The following is a 17,647-nucleotide window of genomic DNA, read 5'->3' as shown; positions in this document are numbered from 1 at the left end:
TACATGAACACACACATGCTTATTTATGTATATGATTAACTTGTTTGTTTATGCAATACATATGTGAAGGTATGTATTATGTAAAGTTAATATATGTTGGTATAATAAAAACATATAGATATGTAGTAAAACTATATAAATATGCCTGTTTTCCTTCATTATTCATTATGTAATATTCTACTACATATTTTTCATTTGAGCTTTAGAGAGGGTGTATGGGTTTGATTGATTTACAATGTTACTTTTACAATCATGTTTTCCCTTCAGTCATATAAAGAAGCTCAAATTTGAAGTATTTGTATCTTTGCACATAATTGTGATGGTGTGTTATTTTATAAATAACAGGAAATAACACTGCAATATGTCTATCATACTCTATAAAAATTTAAGGAATACTGAAATATGCAAAATAATTGCATTAACAATTTGTTAAAACCATTACAGTACTAGAGTTTTTATTTAAAATTTGTTTCACCCAATCTCTGAAAGTTTACTTTGAAATATAGGAAATAGTTTAAAACAGAGCCAAGTGTTCAGATTTGAAATTCAGTTACAAATTATTTGTTCCACAATAACTGATTCATTTGGAAATTCATGAATGGGTCATGTGTTTTAAGAAAATTCTAGTAGTTCTCACAGAGGAAGTGGATCAGGAAATGGCAAGCATCCACACTTTCATTCACTGATTTTCTCAATTTGGATGTAATTTCATATTAAATCGCCAAATTCTACATGTTAATTCAAAAATAATTTTTACAAGTTTACAAGATTCCTTCATAGTTTTAATAAATTATTTCTGAATTAGTATAGACAAATTTTGGTGTTTTTAAAAAAAATCAGATCGAGAGAGATTTTACTTAGAAAGTAGAGGCCATGTATATTTTCATTACCAAGAATGATACTATGAAAGAGCTAGCATATTATACAATCTTTGCTTTGAACAAAATTGCTCTGTCAGAATGCAACAGTGAACACTCCAGACCAGGATCTCTGTTTATAGTCTACATTCTTGTGGGAGATTGCATACAGTAAATAGAAACTCTAATTTATTGCATTTTAGAAGTTGCAAAATGATATGGAAAATAAAAAGGTAGCATACATCCCATTATGAGGAATTGACAATGCTGGAGTAGAGGATGGAGTTTCAGCAGGATTGCAATTTGAAACAAGTTGGTTGGGGGTAGTGAGGTTGGAGCAAACACTAGAAGAAAGTGGAGGAGTGAAGTCCATGCTGTCAGTGGAGCATTCTAGGCAGAGGCAAGCACCAAGGCAAAGCTCCAGAGGTGCAAATTTCCATAATATGTTCCAGAAGCAGGAGACTGGCAGCTTGGCTGGGGCTGACCCAGGTAAGGAGACAGGGACTAGATGAAGTAAAAGAATGAAGTTGATCATTCTGTGATTTTGGAGCCATTAAAAAAGTTAAATAGTGGAACCCAAAAGATGCCCATATAAATTTGTAAGTATAGACTTTTTTAGATGTAATTAAGTTAAGGATTTTGAGATTAGATCATATGGGATTTAGTGTGGGCTCTAAATCCAGTGATCAGTGAAGAAGAGAAGACACAATTCCACCATATGATAATTTTGAGATCTCAACAAATTTAAGTAACTTTTGTTAACACAGTTGTCATTATTCATACATAAATGAATTCCACAAATCTTATGATATATGGAGAAAGTAAATAAAAATAATTTAAAACATCAGAAAGTAGTAATGATATTATTTTTCTTAACTCTGATTAATAGCTATGATAGGACATTTGGCCCCTGAGAGAGAAATAAAGTGGTAGTCAATCAGTTGCCTGGCAGGAAAGAAATTAAGAATAAATGCTCTTGACACATTTTTCCTTTGCCCTCTGATCTCCTGCCTGTTATTCTACTGGCCAAATCCTCTGATAGCCAGTGATCAAGGAGCTCAGTGACAGAATCCATGAAGATCACCCTCTAGAGACATTGAACAGAGAGATGAGAGTGGATCAGTAAGGGCAAAAGAGACCATCCAGCCCATAATAAAAGTAGTCAAAGTATGTATTCTCTCTTCTTTTCATTATTATTTTTTCATTGAATTAGCAATCTTCTACAAAATCAACCACAATTCATTAGACTATTAATGATAATCTTACTTACTACTTGAAGAAGTTTCTATGGAAACTCCTAGCCTAAGACACTTTTGGGAAATGTAAGAGGCTAATGCTATCTTCATAATGACAGTAAGACTATATTTATCTTTTGGTTGGGTTTGCATTTGCATTGAAAATGCAGAAGCGTTGGTGTCATTACCCGCCTATGAATCACGCCAGAGGCATCAAACTCTTGCCATGATATTTTTCACCTTTATGAGTTTTCTGTGCTTTTGGCAGTGGGGGGTATCTCCTAAGAATGATGCAGTAAAAGTCATTAATTTCATGAAATCTCAATCACTGCCCAGAAGCTTTGGAGCCTGAGATAGTAAGACCATGAGTTCAAAGACAATCTCAGTAAAAGCAAGGCACTAAGCAACTCGGTGAGACTCTGTCTCTAAACAAAATACAAAAAGTAGGGCTGGGGTTGTGGCATAGTAGTTGAGTGCCCCTGAGTTCAATCCCTGATACCTAGGAAAAAAAACTCAATTACTGATTACAATCAATTTTAATGATGAATGGGAAGTATGCATAAAACATTCCCACTGTGTATCAAAATGAATTGATACTTCAGAAGAAAAGCCCTTGTGTGAATGGGATGCATCCTGAACCCATTAAGCCATTCCCTTCAAGGAAAACAACTGACAACATTTTTTGACAATCATAGAATTCAAATTTTCTAGCAAAACCTCAAATTTTGAAAGCATTTATCTACACCAGGATACTAATAGTCTCCTAGCATTTAAAGTCTTTTTAAAAGAGACTTTTTGTGGTATTACCATGCGATTATTTGATATTACATAATTAAATCTTTCAACCTTTAGAAGTTTACATAACTCCCCAAACTGATATTTTCAAAATTACCATTGACTGAATAACAAAATAATATATGTGAAAAAAATTCTAATTAGAGAGATAAACAATGGATTTAAATGAAACTGATTACAACAGGCTTAATGACATGATTTATTTTAAAATACTGAAAACAATCTTTAATAAATTATCATTTGTCAATTTCTCTATAATATAAAGGAATATCAACGATTATCTGAAAGCTACATATTTTTCCAACTATATAACAATGTGAGGCAAGACTTTAATGATGAAGTTCATTCAGAACAGAATATTGCAACAGATGTTTCATATATTAAGCAAATATTAAGAGGTAGTTGAATCAGCAATCTAAAAATTAGCAAACTAAAAAAAAGGAACATTTCTCAATGAATAGTTTGAAATTTATGTTTGTATAATAGGGTTTTCATAAAAATACAATTTTATTGGTAAAACTTTTCATAATAATACCTGTTTTATACAAGTATTTTACTTATATTAACATGTATTGGGTTATTGTTATTTTGAGATTATTAATGAATAAAATTATTTTCAGTTTTAATTTCAAATGTAGTATCAAAAGTTATATGAACAACATTTCTCCAGAGCCCTCAATAACATTAAAGAATATGGAAGGGACCTGAGACCATGATGTCTAGACTAGCTAACAAATGTTCAGAGATTATGTATAAAATTATGTTAAAACTTCTATTGCTGTTTGCCTAAGTATATTTATAATTTTATATTTGAATATTTACACAGAATACATTTTTTAAAGAGAGAGTGAGTGAGGGAGAGGGAGAAGGAGAGGGAGAGGGAGAGGGAGGGAGGGAGGGAGGGAGGGAGGGAGAAAGAGAGAGAGAGAGAGAGAATTTTTTTAATATTTATTTTTTAGTTATTGGCAGACACAGCATCTTTGTTTTGTATGTGGTGCTGAGGATCGAACCTGGGCTGCACACATGTCAGGCAAGCGAGCTACCACTTGAGCCACATCCCCAGCCCTACATTTTGTACATAATTATAAGAAAAATAAAATTTCAATATAAGGACATATGGCCTTTGGATAAACTACATGAAGTCAAAGCACAATAATCATTACTTTGTTTCATAAAAGACTAGATGATTATTTATGTGTGTTTTAAATAGTTTAGCACATGAAATCTGATATTTATTCAAATAGCCCACAAGAAAGTTTATGAGATTATAATTAAGAAGTTAATTATAAGATTTTTTTTCAAATGGTCACACTTGACAAATAAACATTTACTGTTTATAATTTATCAGTATTTTAGGAGCCAACACTGAATAATTTTTGCCAAATATTCTGAAGATCAATTGCTATTAATTTTAATTTTTGTGTGTGTATGTGTATCATGGAATGGTATTTTATGTATTCATAATTTTAGAAAATAATTGTATATTTATCAAAAATTATATTTTTTACACAAATAGTCTGAGAATGAATATCCTTAAGTTGGTCATAGATATCATAATTCAGCCTTTTTATTGTGCTTAAACTATGATAGCTATTACTAATTTACTGAAGAGAAAAAAATAATGTTATATCTTATATAATTTAGTAGGAGCTCAAGTGACTATGGCTTTCTTCATTCAGTTTTCTTCTACCCTTATACATGCAGAGAACCCACAGAATCAAATGCCATGAAAAAGCAAAAACTGTGCTTCTAGAGAAGTTAGGGAGAAAAGGTTGATTTGTATTTCATGTCAGTATTTTAACATTTTTGTTAAGATTTGTGTTACTATGAAAACCTTCATGTCATCAGATATTTCAAAATGTTGAAACAAAAATTTTCAGTAATTTTCTTTTTGAGAATTAAAGATATCTCTAAAAAAATTGCTTAAAATATCACTGCATGAAAATTGTGATTATACCTTAACACTGTAATCTCCATCATAAATCTCTCCTAGCCTGTCATTTGCTAGGAAATATATATATATATATATATATATATATATATATATATATATATATATATATATTTGAATAACTGTATTATAATTAATTTCTAAAAAAATTCTCTTTCCATGTTTGAAACATTTTATAATCCAAAAATAATTTCTGTAAATTACAGAAGACAAGAAATAATTAGGACACAAGAACTCTCACAAAGTTTCTTTAGCAAAGTTTTATACATGCCAAGTATTAACTGTACCCAGTGGTAGTAAGAGCCTCCATGTAACAACAAAAATCAAGGAGTGATCCTCATAGTCTCTGGCTTTAACCATTATACATTTGATGTATTTTGTGACTATTGGGGATTGAATCCAGGGCCTCACACATGCTGAACAACTGCAAAACCACAAAGTTAACATGCCCAGCCCACAAGATTTCACTTTTTTGATAATGGTACTGTGGTTTGAACCCAGGACTTCATACATGGTAGTAAGCACTCTGCCACTAAGTTACATCCCCAGCAATTAACCATTATACATTTGTTAAAGGGAACAGTTATTATAAGATTTCTTATAAGTTTATGAGATGTTTTCAATTTAGTGTGATTGCTGTCAGTGCCTTGATTTAAATATGTATACATATATATGTATAAAATATATATACACATATACATAAGCATATATTTACATATTATGCATATTACATCTATACTATAAATATACTATAGATATATACTATCAATATATTGTAGGTAGATGTTTATATCCTCATCCTTTATATTTTTTCCTCTTAAAACATATTCTATTAAAACTTCCTCAACTCTCAGTTTTTGGATTCTGCTAATTAACAAAAAGCTTTACCTGAATATGAACATAGAAAGCTAGTAATTTTTGAATATAAGTGACAGAATTTCTATCTTATCAACTTTTGTTAAAGCCATCATTTTTATTGAAGTTGTTATTTTACTGAGAAGAAATCCTACTAATCTGGATAATAAAATTGAGAGAAAACATTTTTTAATATTTATTTTTTAGTTATCGGCGGACACAACATCTTTTGTTTGTTTGTGGTGCTGAGGATCGAACCTGGGCTGCACGCATGACAGGAGAGCACACTACTGCTTGAGCCATATCCCCAGCCCAAGAGAAAACATTTTTAATGAAAAAAATTCATGTCATTTTATAAGTTATGAATTTCTAAGATTCAAGTAGCATAAAATCTAACTTCAATTTTTTTAAGGAGAATCTTTATTATGCATAAATTTTGGCAATGATTCTTATTAACAGCATAATTCTAGGCCAAAAATTCTATGATGTTAAGAAAGTAAAGAAAGAGAATAGCACACAACTTATCTTCCCATCTGTACTTCAATTTATATTTAATTCTAATAGTTATTCAGAGAAAACTCTTCTAAATAAGAAAATAATGACTTAAATTACTTCTTCATATCGAATTAAATTTAAACCACTTGATTTCAAGCCTTAAAATCTAAGTCATAATTATGACAAAGTCAGTTCTCCTGAAGTTATATTATAATATTAACACATTGTAAAAGAATGCTATTAAATTTTCTTAGTAAATCAAAGTAGAGAGTAAATGCTATTCTTAATGTGGAAAAACAGACATGCAAAAATAACCAGGAAATTTCTTTTTTATCTAGCAGTGATAAGCAATAACCCCATCAAACATTAAATTTTGTATAAGCTCTCTAAAATTAAAACAATATAATGTTGCCCACAAATAGACCAAAAAATATGGAATGAAAGAATTTACAGAAATAGTCTTGACTCAAGTGTGGCATTACTATGGAATAAAACTGCTATCAATTCATTGGGAAAAATATGGACTTTTTAATTAGTGCAACTGGAACAAATTCTTAAGACATTTGGAAAAAGATAAATTGAGATTACTATTCCATATTAAACAAAATAATAAACCCAAATGGATAAAGAATGTAAAAAACAATAACAAATAAGCAAAAACAGAAATCATATTAAAGTACAGCATGGGCACATATATTACTCAGCATAGGAAATAACACTCCATTTCTCAAAATACAGATATAATAAAAGAATATTAATAGTTTGACAACATTAAAAGATTTCTTATAGGTAAAAAAATTTATTTTGATCCAAAAGCAAAGTCACAAGATAACTCTCAAACTGGGGGAAATATTTACAACATTTATCACAGGTAAAAGACTAATAACCATATTATATACAGGTATTTTTAAATCTAAGAATTTAAAAGACCAAACTTCCAATAGAAAACAGGGCAACAGAGAACATGAAAAAACTACAATGAAAACAAAATTTAAGTGACATAAATATATGAAATAATGTTTCCTTTCATAAGTAAATTTAATTAAAGCAATGGATCTGACATTATTCACAGTATTCATATACATATTCATGACATACCATTTTTATTTTTGTTTTTCATATTTATGCACCACTAGGTATCCATCTCAGGTTATCTAGCATCTATGCTAGGAAAGTGCACTGCACTGAGCCACATCCCTGCCCCATTTCTAATTTTTGAATTAGCAACATTTTGAAATTATAAATAGACACATGAGGAGGCAATGAGGAAAGCAGTATCCCCACACACTGATAAATAGCTATTATTAATTGAGCATTTATTATGTGGTAGTGCTTTACATACTCAATTTCATTTAGAATTTACCATAACTAGTAGGGTTACTTATCATCTTCTGGTTTAGATATTTAGAAACTAAAGCTTAGAATATTTAAATTACTATCCCAAGGTCACACAGGTGGTATTTGAGTGAGAATAACCTGAATTACTGTGTAGTCCAAATTCTATAAATCATAAACTTTTAAAAAAAAATGTCCAGGGGTTACACTGAAAAAAGAGGAGGATCTCCTGAAGAGGGGGGCCTTAATAAAAATAATTATTTGTTGTCTCTTGATAAGGGAGGTTTCTTCTACCTAGTCACACTTAAGTTTCCCACCCATCCTTCTTTCCTATGTAAAAAAGCTTGGCGAAAACGACATCAAAAACTTAACACATTTATTTGGCAACAGTTATTTTTCCAAAAGAATTAACAGAAGAAGAACCAATTAAAACTGTGTCTGGCTTGACAGTGGTACATATGTGCAATCCTAGCGGCTGGGGAGGCTGAGGCAGGTGGCACACAGATTTTGAATTTAGCAATTTAGTGATACCCTGAACAACTGAGCGAAATCCTGTCTCTAAATAAAATATGAAAAAGGGCTGGGAATGTGGCTCAGTGGTTAAGCGCTCCTAGGTTCAATCCTCGCACCCCCTCACACGCCCCCAAAAAAGATGAAAAGAAACATTGGAAGTGCCTCCTAATCAAAAGGAGGCACAAAATCTTTGTTGTTTGGGATTACTAAGCCTGGGGCTGATGTTTGCCATCTTCCGAAGTGCAGAGAAGTGAAATGTTCCTTTTAATTGTGAAGAAAAAGGCCAACACAGAACTGAGAAATAAAAATAATCTGATTGCTCAAGTCTTTTATGTTCCTCATTCCAATATTGTCAAAGCACTTCTTTCCTAAACTATTTTTTAAAGTTATTTCAGGAAGAAATATTGCAACTAATTTAATTTGTTTTTACATAGAACCACAAAGGCATGTTAGTAAAACTTTTTGATTAAGAGAAAGACTAATCATAAGTCACTTTAAAACGTGATTAGCATGTCATTGAGGTATATACTGAACAGAAGGGAGAGGGATTGGAGGCAGCACCCTAGAGAATTGATCTAGTGCAAAGCTAGACCTGGTGAATGATGTCAATACCTAAAATGGATTGATGGAAGAGCTGTTAGGATAAGTAAGTAAAAACACTACCAAAGAGGTAACCACAAGGAGATGAGTTTGAGTTCAGCTCAGGATGGGAGCTTTTACTCTGAACCAGTAACTGCTAAAGGTAGGCATAGCTGGTTTCAATAAAAGAAATGGTTGAGAGTGTAAATAGAAAATGAAGAACAAATCTTAGACCCTAACCTTGTAATACTTGTCAGGAACAGAAAAAGCAACTGAACAAAAAAGACTAAGGAATATAAAAGAAGTAAAGGAAAAATAGTAGGAATAAAAGGAGTTTTTCATGTCAGTTTCATTTTGTTTTTGGATGAAGTGTGACTTCAGGTTCATGAACCTGATTGGTCTCAGAAAATGTGGTAGAATCCAAATAAAATCCAAACCGCCAAGTTATGGATTTAGCTTTCACATTTGTACTCCTGTTGTATCCTGAAAATTTCAGCTCAGGACACTATGATCCATCTTAAACATTTCTAGCACATTGTGCCAGGCTTTTTGTGATTTATATTCTTAATATGACACGTTAAATTAGTAGGTATTATTGTATTATGTATTACTTTATCATGAATAATTTATCACCTAAAGCTAGATATATTTCAGGAAAAAAATGTACTTAAAATAATGTTGAGAAAAAATAATAAAATTAATATGAGTGCTGTTTACAATGTAATTCATTATAAACAGTAAAAAAAAACAGGCAATTGAGCATTGCTCTGAAAAATTTCAGACAAGTTGGCCTTTTGCTGATTAAGAAATTAGGTTTAAAAGTCTTCTTCTTTATTCAATGTCTGCATGATTTCAATGCAAACAAAGAAGATATATCTGTTTTTGTTTTTGTTTTTAAGTGGGATAACCTCTAAATATGGATTACTTAATCAGAGCTGAAAAAACAATCATAGAACAGATGGAAGAATTTTCTGGATCACTCTCTACTGCTTAGGATTCAAGGTTAAGTAGTCAGAGCCAGACTACAGCAGAAATTACTCAAAATTGCAAATGCTGCCTGAAAAGCTTGTAATAACATTTTGTGAATGTATGCCTCAAAAGGGAAAATCAGAAATTTAACATTGCAGATTTATCCTTTATTCTCACTGAACTTTCCATCTCTTCATTTTAAAATCGAAGACATTGCTTTAATATAAAGTGCAATACTTTCAAATATCACTGGCATAAACACCATCTCAAATCAAGTTTTCATTTATTTTCTAGATATTGCTTGTTCTCTAAAGAAAACATTTAAATATCTCTTCATGTTTTATATCTAAATTATGTTTCTTTTAAAAATATAGAAAACTAACCAATAGATTTTTTGAAAAACTATTGCTTTTATGAAGATGAGTTAGAATTAACTATTACCTGTTTCTTCTGCTAGTACAACTAACATCTTTGGACAGTACATAAAAATCAAATGAAATCAAACCAAACAAACACTATTCTGAAATGTGGAGAGAATGTCAAGTGGCTAGCTATCTTAAATTCAAGAAATTATTAAAAATGGCAAGAGGTTGCCAGTTGCGGTGGCGTAAGCCTGTCATTTCAGCTGCACAGAAGACTGAGGATGAAGGATCTGTTGTTAAGTTAGCTTTAGCAACTTAGTGAGACCCTGTCTCTAAAGAAAGTCTTTTAAAAAGAATAAAGAAGGTGTAGAAATGTTGGTTGCTTGCTTACTCTTTAAGTGCCCCTGAGTTCAATCCCTGTTACCAAAAACAAGGCAGGTGTTGAATTCTTGGATTTTCTTTTTTATGTCATGTATCCCAGACATGAAAGAAATTGTTACAGTCTGAATTTAAGGTTATTGGTTATAGATTAGAAATTATATATTTATAAAATATTAATTAATAAAATAATAGGATTAGAAAATAAGTTTTACAGAATTAGTAATGTTAAGTTACTCCAGTCTGCCATAGTTAAAAGATAAAACATAACAATACAACAATAATAATCACTGTAAGACAAAGAATCTAAGTTGCTAACACTAATATAGAAAATATAGTGTGATAAGTGTAAGTTTAGAGGTCTAATATAGTTACACATATTTAAAGATATTTACAGATAAATATAGAGATGAATATAGAGATGGATGTAGTGTTATTTTTAAATTGTTTTTGTGTAGACCTATACAAATGAGGATGTAGATCTAAACAAATGAGGATATAGGCCCCCATAAATGAGTATACTTTTTTTCTCTTTTTGCTCTGCTAACTGCATTTTCAGCCCTTGTATTTTGCTTGCTTGCAATTTGCAAAATTCCATAGGAAAGTCCCCAGGGTAGGATTTTCTTTGCTATTTTCTTACTGAAATACTTTGGTCACAAACAACTCAGGGCTGCTGTTTTTTTCAGAGAGCACTTGGTCTCTGATGAAAGCAGTCACTGGCCAGGTAAAATTGACAAAATACAAAGTTTTGATTTGTTTCTAATTCAGAATTAGTGTGTTTTCTGAGTGGTCTCTGCATAACAAAATAATGACCTAAAAAATAACTTAAAACATTAACAGAGACAGACAAAATTAAATTAAAAAAGGAAAAAACAAAAAAAAAGCAAAATTGCAATTGCTTCCTCCTTCTCTATACCCAAATGTTCAGGAAAGAGGAAACCTCGAAAGAGAGAACACTTTAGGCAATAATCTTGCTACTACAGTGAAAAGTCACAAGAGTGGCTCTATTTTCACCCATAGCAGCAAAGGCTGAGTACAGAGCCTGTACTTCTTTTGAAAAAAATTAGTTGTAAATGAAACATTTTATTTATTTATTTATTTATTTATTTATTTATTTATTTATTTATTTATTTATTTATTTATTTGTGGTGCTCAGGATTAAACTCAGGGCCTGTGGACTCAGACCAGATCCTATCCAGAGAATTGGATGTAATGATGTACAGCACAGGTCATCTTAAGACCAAAGAAAGGCTGCATCCTCACCAACCCTTTCCCCAACCACTCTGCCTTAGGTGGGTGATTTCTTCCTTCTGTGGTTAGGAGAGAAGTTACTGGCTGTGGAATTAATGTGTCAATAATGGCATAGTCTTTTCTTATCTTCATTACTAAAACGATGTGTCCTTTCTTTCCATATGATTGTAAAATGCCTGAGAATAGGAGCCTTTGCCTATATCTCTCTGTATCTGCTGCAAATCTAAATAACTATTATCACCATTATAATTTAACTTTGTCATAATTTTACATCATACATAGAATACCATCATCAGTGCCTGCCTTCCTTTGTGGCTTACCTGTTTGTAATTATGCTCTCATATAGTATTGCTTCTTTGGCTTTCTTATTCCAATTTACATATGTTTTTATTGTTTTGCTCTCAGGCTTGTGGATTTTTATGTATGGATCTCAGGAACAAATGCTTTTATATTCACAGGTCAGCCTCCAAAACATAAAGGAAAACAAAAATCCCGAAATAATGAATCAGAGAAATTCAGGTATTTTTTTTCCTCTAGTTTTATAGGGACTTTTTATTTAAATTACATTGGATTTAGAGAGTAATTTGGGGAAATCAGTGTCTTAGTATTATTTCTATTTAGGAACTCACATGTGACTGTCCATTTACTTCGTATTTTTCTTTATATAAACAGGACTGTTTTATTTTAAGATGATTTAAAACATGCTTTTCTCTTTTAGTTCTAGTTCACAGTTGACTTTACCAGTTGATTTGAAAAACATCTTGGAGAAACAGTTTTCTAAATCTTCCAGAGCTGCACACCAGGTAATGGAAAAAGCTTTTCCAGGAGAAATAGCAAAGCTCTGGTCATGAATTAATGTATGCTTGCTAAGAAACTGGACTATCATTAATTTAAATACTAATTCAAAAATTGTTACCCAGAGATTTAACCAGTGGTTAGAACTGTAGAATTTCTTGCCAAAGATTTAATAGTAATACTAACTTTAAATATTTTTCAAAGATTTGGATAATTTAAAAAGATTTAAACATATGCAGTTTCATTATGCCTACTTTAACAATAAACTTGGTAAATTCTTTTTATGTTATTTAGTGATGAAAATTTATATCATGGAATAGGATAATTGCTTCAAAATTCATGGGTCATTTAAAATTCAATTAATTATTTAGGTCTATATAACATCTTACAAAGGACTGAAACAGATTTCTAATTATTTGAATAAAAGCAGTTTTAGAATTTGTTAACAGTTGGAGATTTTTTAATTATATGTTTTTATATTTTTACTGACTCTAAAAACCCTGAAGGACTTTAAAAAAAAGCCTGTGAAGGTAAAAAGATTATTTATGATAGTTGTTTGTGAACCCATTGTTTTTTCAATACATTTTTATTGGGCCCCTCCCAGATGTTACAGACAGAGGGAGTCTGCATTGACACTGTCCAACCTGCTCTGATGAAACTTACAGTACAGATATCCTATGTTAATTATGTTAAGGGAAATAATTTCCAAGGCTATGTGGATCTGTTCCTAGAATAAGAAAGGAGATTAAAACAGCATATTTGGGCTGGGGTGGAAGCTCAATGGAAGAGTGCTTGCCTATCATGTGTGAGGCACTAGGTTCAATTCTCAGCACCACATATAAAAAATAAAATAAAGATCCATTGACAACTAAAAATATTTTTAAAAAATATTTTTTAAAAAGTTGAATAACTAGTGATTGACAGGACAGCACTTCATGGTCTGTAATCTCAAATTCACATATTAAAACAAATGTGGCTATCATGTGTGTTTTAAATACTATAGTGGATAACCAGGTTAATATGAGAATTGTTCTTTTCCATCATATTTTGGGGGAAAGTTGTCCTATATTTTGGTTCATTGGCTAGAAACTGTCAGGAATCTTTTGTTAATCTGTGACTAAACTGTACAGTTTACCTTTTGAGTCTTTATTGTTAGGAATAGTGAGGAGTATATTGTTTAGATTAGTATTTTCTGTTCTCTGAATGGTGTACACATGTATAACAAGGATGACTAGACTTTATCCTAATGTCTTACCTCTGTCATCTTTGTGGAACTTTTGTAACTTAAGGCTATTGCCATGTAACTAAAATCTGAATTCACATTATAATGTTTGTGTACATATGTTTTCAATTTGCAAAGAGTTTATCGCTTTATTTGAGTATATTATGTCAATTTTGTTTTTATTTTTTATGTTTTTCCCTTTATTTAATATTGTACTCTGTCAATAATTTTTTTCTGGTTATATTTAAGTACATGTAAAGTAGGAGTAGTTAACGATTGAAATATGTATTTCTTGCTTAAAATTAATGTTTGTTTCAGCACAGGATGACAGTTGTTAAAATCTGATTGTTTGGGTACATAGGTCGTGTGTTCTTATGTGTCTAATTGTTGTAGTCCCAGACAATTTACTTATTTAGTGATGTTTGGTATTCTTCTTACTTTGTTAAAACTCCAAAATATTATTGGTATAGACTGAAAAAGTAAGCAAACCTTTGCACTGTATAGAATAAAATGAATCAAACTTTCCTTTCATGGGCAGTGGCAGAGGAATGAAGATAATGAGGCAGTGCTGTGCTGAGAAAGGAATATGATGTATGAAGCATAGTTTGAGTATTTATTTAAATACTTATTATCATTTATAAAGTGTTAATGTGAACTTAACATGGTAAGTTTAAAATTAAAAAGCTGTAGATTTGCACTAGTGAAATATTTTTTTTTCTTTTTGCAGGATTTTGCTAATATAATGAAAATGCTAAGAAGCTTAATTCAAGATGGTTACACAGCCTTATTGGAGCAGCGTTGCTGAAGTGCTGCGCAGGCCTTTACAGAGTTGCTAAATGGTTTAGATCCTCAAAAAATAAAGGTAAAATTGCCAAATCATAGCTTTTTTTATCAATACCAGTGCACCTCAGATGAATTTAGAAAAAATCAAGGCTTTAACTCGAATTTATATATCTTATACCTGGTCTGGGAGCAGGTGAATCTCCTCCAGGTTGTGGGGCACAGGTGATGATCCCAATTCAGAGTTTGTGATTACATTCAATGTATGATCCATGCTTATGTTCTCTTTTTGACCATTGTTTGGGTTATCAGGACCTTCTGGCCTTTCCTTTTATGAAAAGGAGACTTTTAATAAATCAAGAATTTGGACTCACTTTTAGGTTGCATTTTTTTTATCCAGCAAGAAGGAATTAACTAGATAAATGAGTAGCTTAAGCAAGATTGTGAAAAAGCAGATATCTTACTTAATCTGTTACTAACACTCACATGCAAAAGCACATGATTTTAATTAAAAATTATTCTAATTTATTATGAACTATGCCTTAAACAACTGACACATCGATTCTGTGTTTTATTTTTTTAAAATATTTTTTTAGTTGTAGTTGGACACAATACCTTTATTTTATTTATATATTTTATGTGGTGCTGAGGATGGAACCCAGGGCCTCGCTCATGCTAGGCAAGCACTCTACCGCTGAGCCACAACCCCAGCACTGATTTTGTGTTTTAAATACTTGATTTGAATATAACAGTTTTGTATTTGCAAAATACATTTTCCAATTCTATTTGATCTTTAATTCAATCATACTGATGAATGATGTTATTACACTGTTTAGTGATGTTATTACACTGTTGTGGCTAGAAGGTTAATGTGATGTAAACTGGCAGATTTATGTTTAGATTTTTAACTAAAGCCTTTTTATTGACAGCAATTGAACCTGGCCATGATTAACTATGTATTAGTAATATATGGACTTGCCATTTCTCTGCTTGGAATAGGACAGCCTGAGGTAAGACTGTAACACAGAGAACAAACATTTAAAATAGGATATTGGTTTTGTAAGATATATAAAAACTGTTTTTTCATTTTGGCTCATTTCCTTCTGTGTACTTTCTTGAAAGGCTGAAATAGCTAAATTTAAATAGTTTGTGCTTTTTTTCTTTTTTTTTTTGTACTGGGATTCTACATCTTACTTACATAAAAAATAAAGAATTTAATATATCATGGAAGGCAAATTGCAAAAACATAAAGTTGAAGGAAAAGAGCAGGTTGGAGAATACAAACATTGTGATAACACTAGTGTATAATTTCGTATAGAACAATACTAAATATTGTGTATGGATATCTCTGCATTTTGTAAAACTGAAAAAAAACATGGACTACTCGTTTATCATATTTAAGATAATGACAACATTTATTGATAAAAGAGGGAATGAGCCTGAGGAAGTTAGAAAGGAGATCTCAACTTTGTGTTATGCTGTTTTATTAGAAAACTGAAGTAAACATGACCATGCTTAATAGCTCTTAGTTCTGGGTAATGAGTAGTTTGGTGTTTGGTTAATTCTTAAGTGGAGGATTCAGGTAATAGCATATGGTCTGCATGTAGGTGTGAGCTCTAGTGGTCCCCATTACTCAAGCTCTTCTTTTACTTTCCTGGGATACTTACTTACCTGTGCTATTCAGTGTTATAACCTTGTTTGAGGTTCTCTAGAATGATTTCAAGTATTATAACATATCCTTTCTGCCAACTTGGATGCTAAACTTCCCTGATAAAATGAAAGTTTAACTCTAAATTGCTACCTAGTTAAGATCAAACTTGTCGTTCATGTTTTACTCACTTCTGAGAATCTACAGTGCCTGAGGTTCATTTTTCTTGTTCTTGATGTGACAGATGGAATGCCTTCTATTAATGCCTGTCTAATTCTGTTTTATAATATATCAATGGAAACAGGACTTCATGATTTTAATTCCATCTTGACAGAATAATAAATTTCATGCTTTCCCTTATTGGAATTGAAGAAATAGTTTGTTATACTCATGATTTACTGTAAAATAGACAATTTTTTTTAAAAAAACTATTAATATGGTAGAATTTATGCATTTAAAAGATTTTCATCAGCATAGACCCTTAAGGAAGCCATGTGTTGACCACAGTCCAGCCCTTGTTTCAGACATTCTTGGAATGCCTCTAAAGGGCTATTTTTTTTTGGGGGGGGGGCTATTTTTAAGATAGCTTTTGTCTAAGAGAGAGTACTTAATAGGATGTAGATTACAATGTGTTTGCATGTGTGTATTTGTATTTGTGTGTTTTTTATCATGAATTTACATCTTATAGTATTAGCCAGCATAGGCCATCACTTTGTGTGTACAAAGAAACGTTTATATAGTTGGCTGTCTTATATTTTTGGCAAGGCTGGATTTGTTGAATTCCTGGGTTTCCATATGTTCATCTAATTAGCTACAGGAAATTTGTATAACTTCTAAGAAAATGAAGTGCAGATAGTATAATTTTTCCATAAGAATTTTTTAATATACAGTTGTTTTTTAATATTACACGAAAGGAATCAACTTTGGGGTGAAGTCTGTTTTAACATTTTTCTTCTTGCATAAGTGATTATTGTTCTCACCTTTATTAAAGGAATTATCTGAAGCTGAAAACCAGTTTAAAAGGATTATTGAACACTACCCCAATGAGGGACTTGATTGCTTGGCCTATTGTGGAATTGGAAAAGTATATTTAAAAAAAAACAGGTTAGTAGAAATGACATTAATTTAAGAGCACACTTTCCCTTGGGTTGTTGGGGATATGGCATAGCCACACCACTGCTGCTGGTGCCACCAGCATAAAAAGAATTTAAGAGGTTACACAAAAAATGCGCTCCTCCCAGAATTTTCTCTGTATGTATAGAACACCCTCCTAAAGCCCTCAGAATAATTTTTAGCTGTGGCTCAATTTGAATCCCAACTGAGATGAAACTGGAACCTAAACTATGAGATGTAGCATTTGGATGTGCACTATTAACATCTGCCATTAATATCAGTATTAATATTTCATTATGGATAACACTGTGAGGTAAGAGGTGGACTGATTTTAACATCTCTTTGAACCTTGATACGCTCTTTATGATGGGTGAGTTCCAACTTGAAGGATCCTGTTTTACAGATGAAGAACTCAGACCTAGTAAGCTGTACAGACCACACTGCAGCAGATGGACCTGCTGAGCTGCTCTTCACAATTATAAAGTTCTTTTTGGTCTATATCAGAGGCACCAGT

At 31.5% G+C, this 17,647-nt stretch overlaps 1 long non-coding RNA gene across 1 annotated transcript; it reads left to right on the top strand.

Annotated features, from left to right (window-relative positions):
• Window positions 1–12,030: 12,030 nt before the first annotated feature.
• On the top strand, window positions 12,031–15,351 carry LOC144374690 (uncharacterized). Its single transcript, XR_013434023.1, has 4 exons — window positions 12,031–12,094; window positions 12,294–12,378; window positions 14,320–14,454; window positions 15,302–15,351. It is a non-coding gene; the product is annotated as an uncharacterized LOC144374690 (long non-coding RNA).
• Window positions 15,352–17,647: the final 2,296 nt, after the last annotated feature.

This window comes from Ictidomys tridecemlineatus, unplaced genomic scaffold (genome assembly GCF_052094955.1).
Source record: "Ictidomys tridecemlineatus isolate mIctTri1 unplaced genomic scaffold, mIctTri1.hap1 Scaffold_82, whole genome shotgun sequence".
Classification (NCBI taxonomy): Eukaryota; Metazoa; Chordata; class Mammalia; order Rodentia; family Sciuridae; genus Ictidomys; species Ictidomys tridecemlineatus.
The sequence above is the reverse complement of the archived record's forward strand: the minus strand, read 5'-3'. Positions and strand labels throughout refer to the sequence as shown.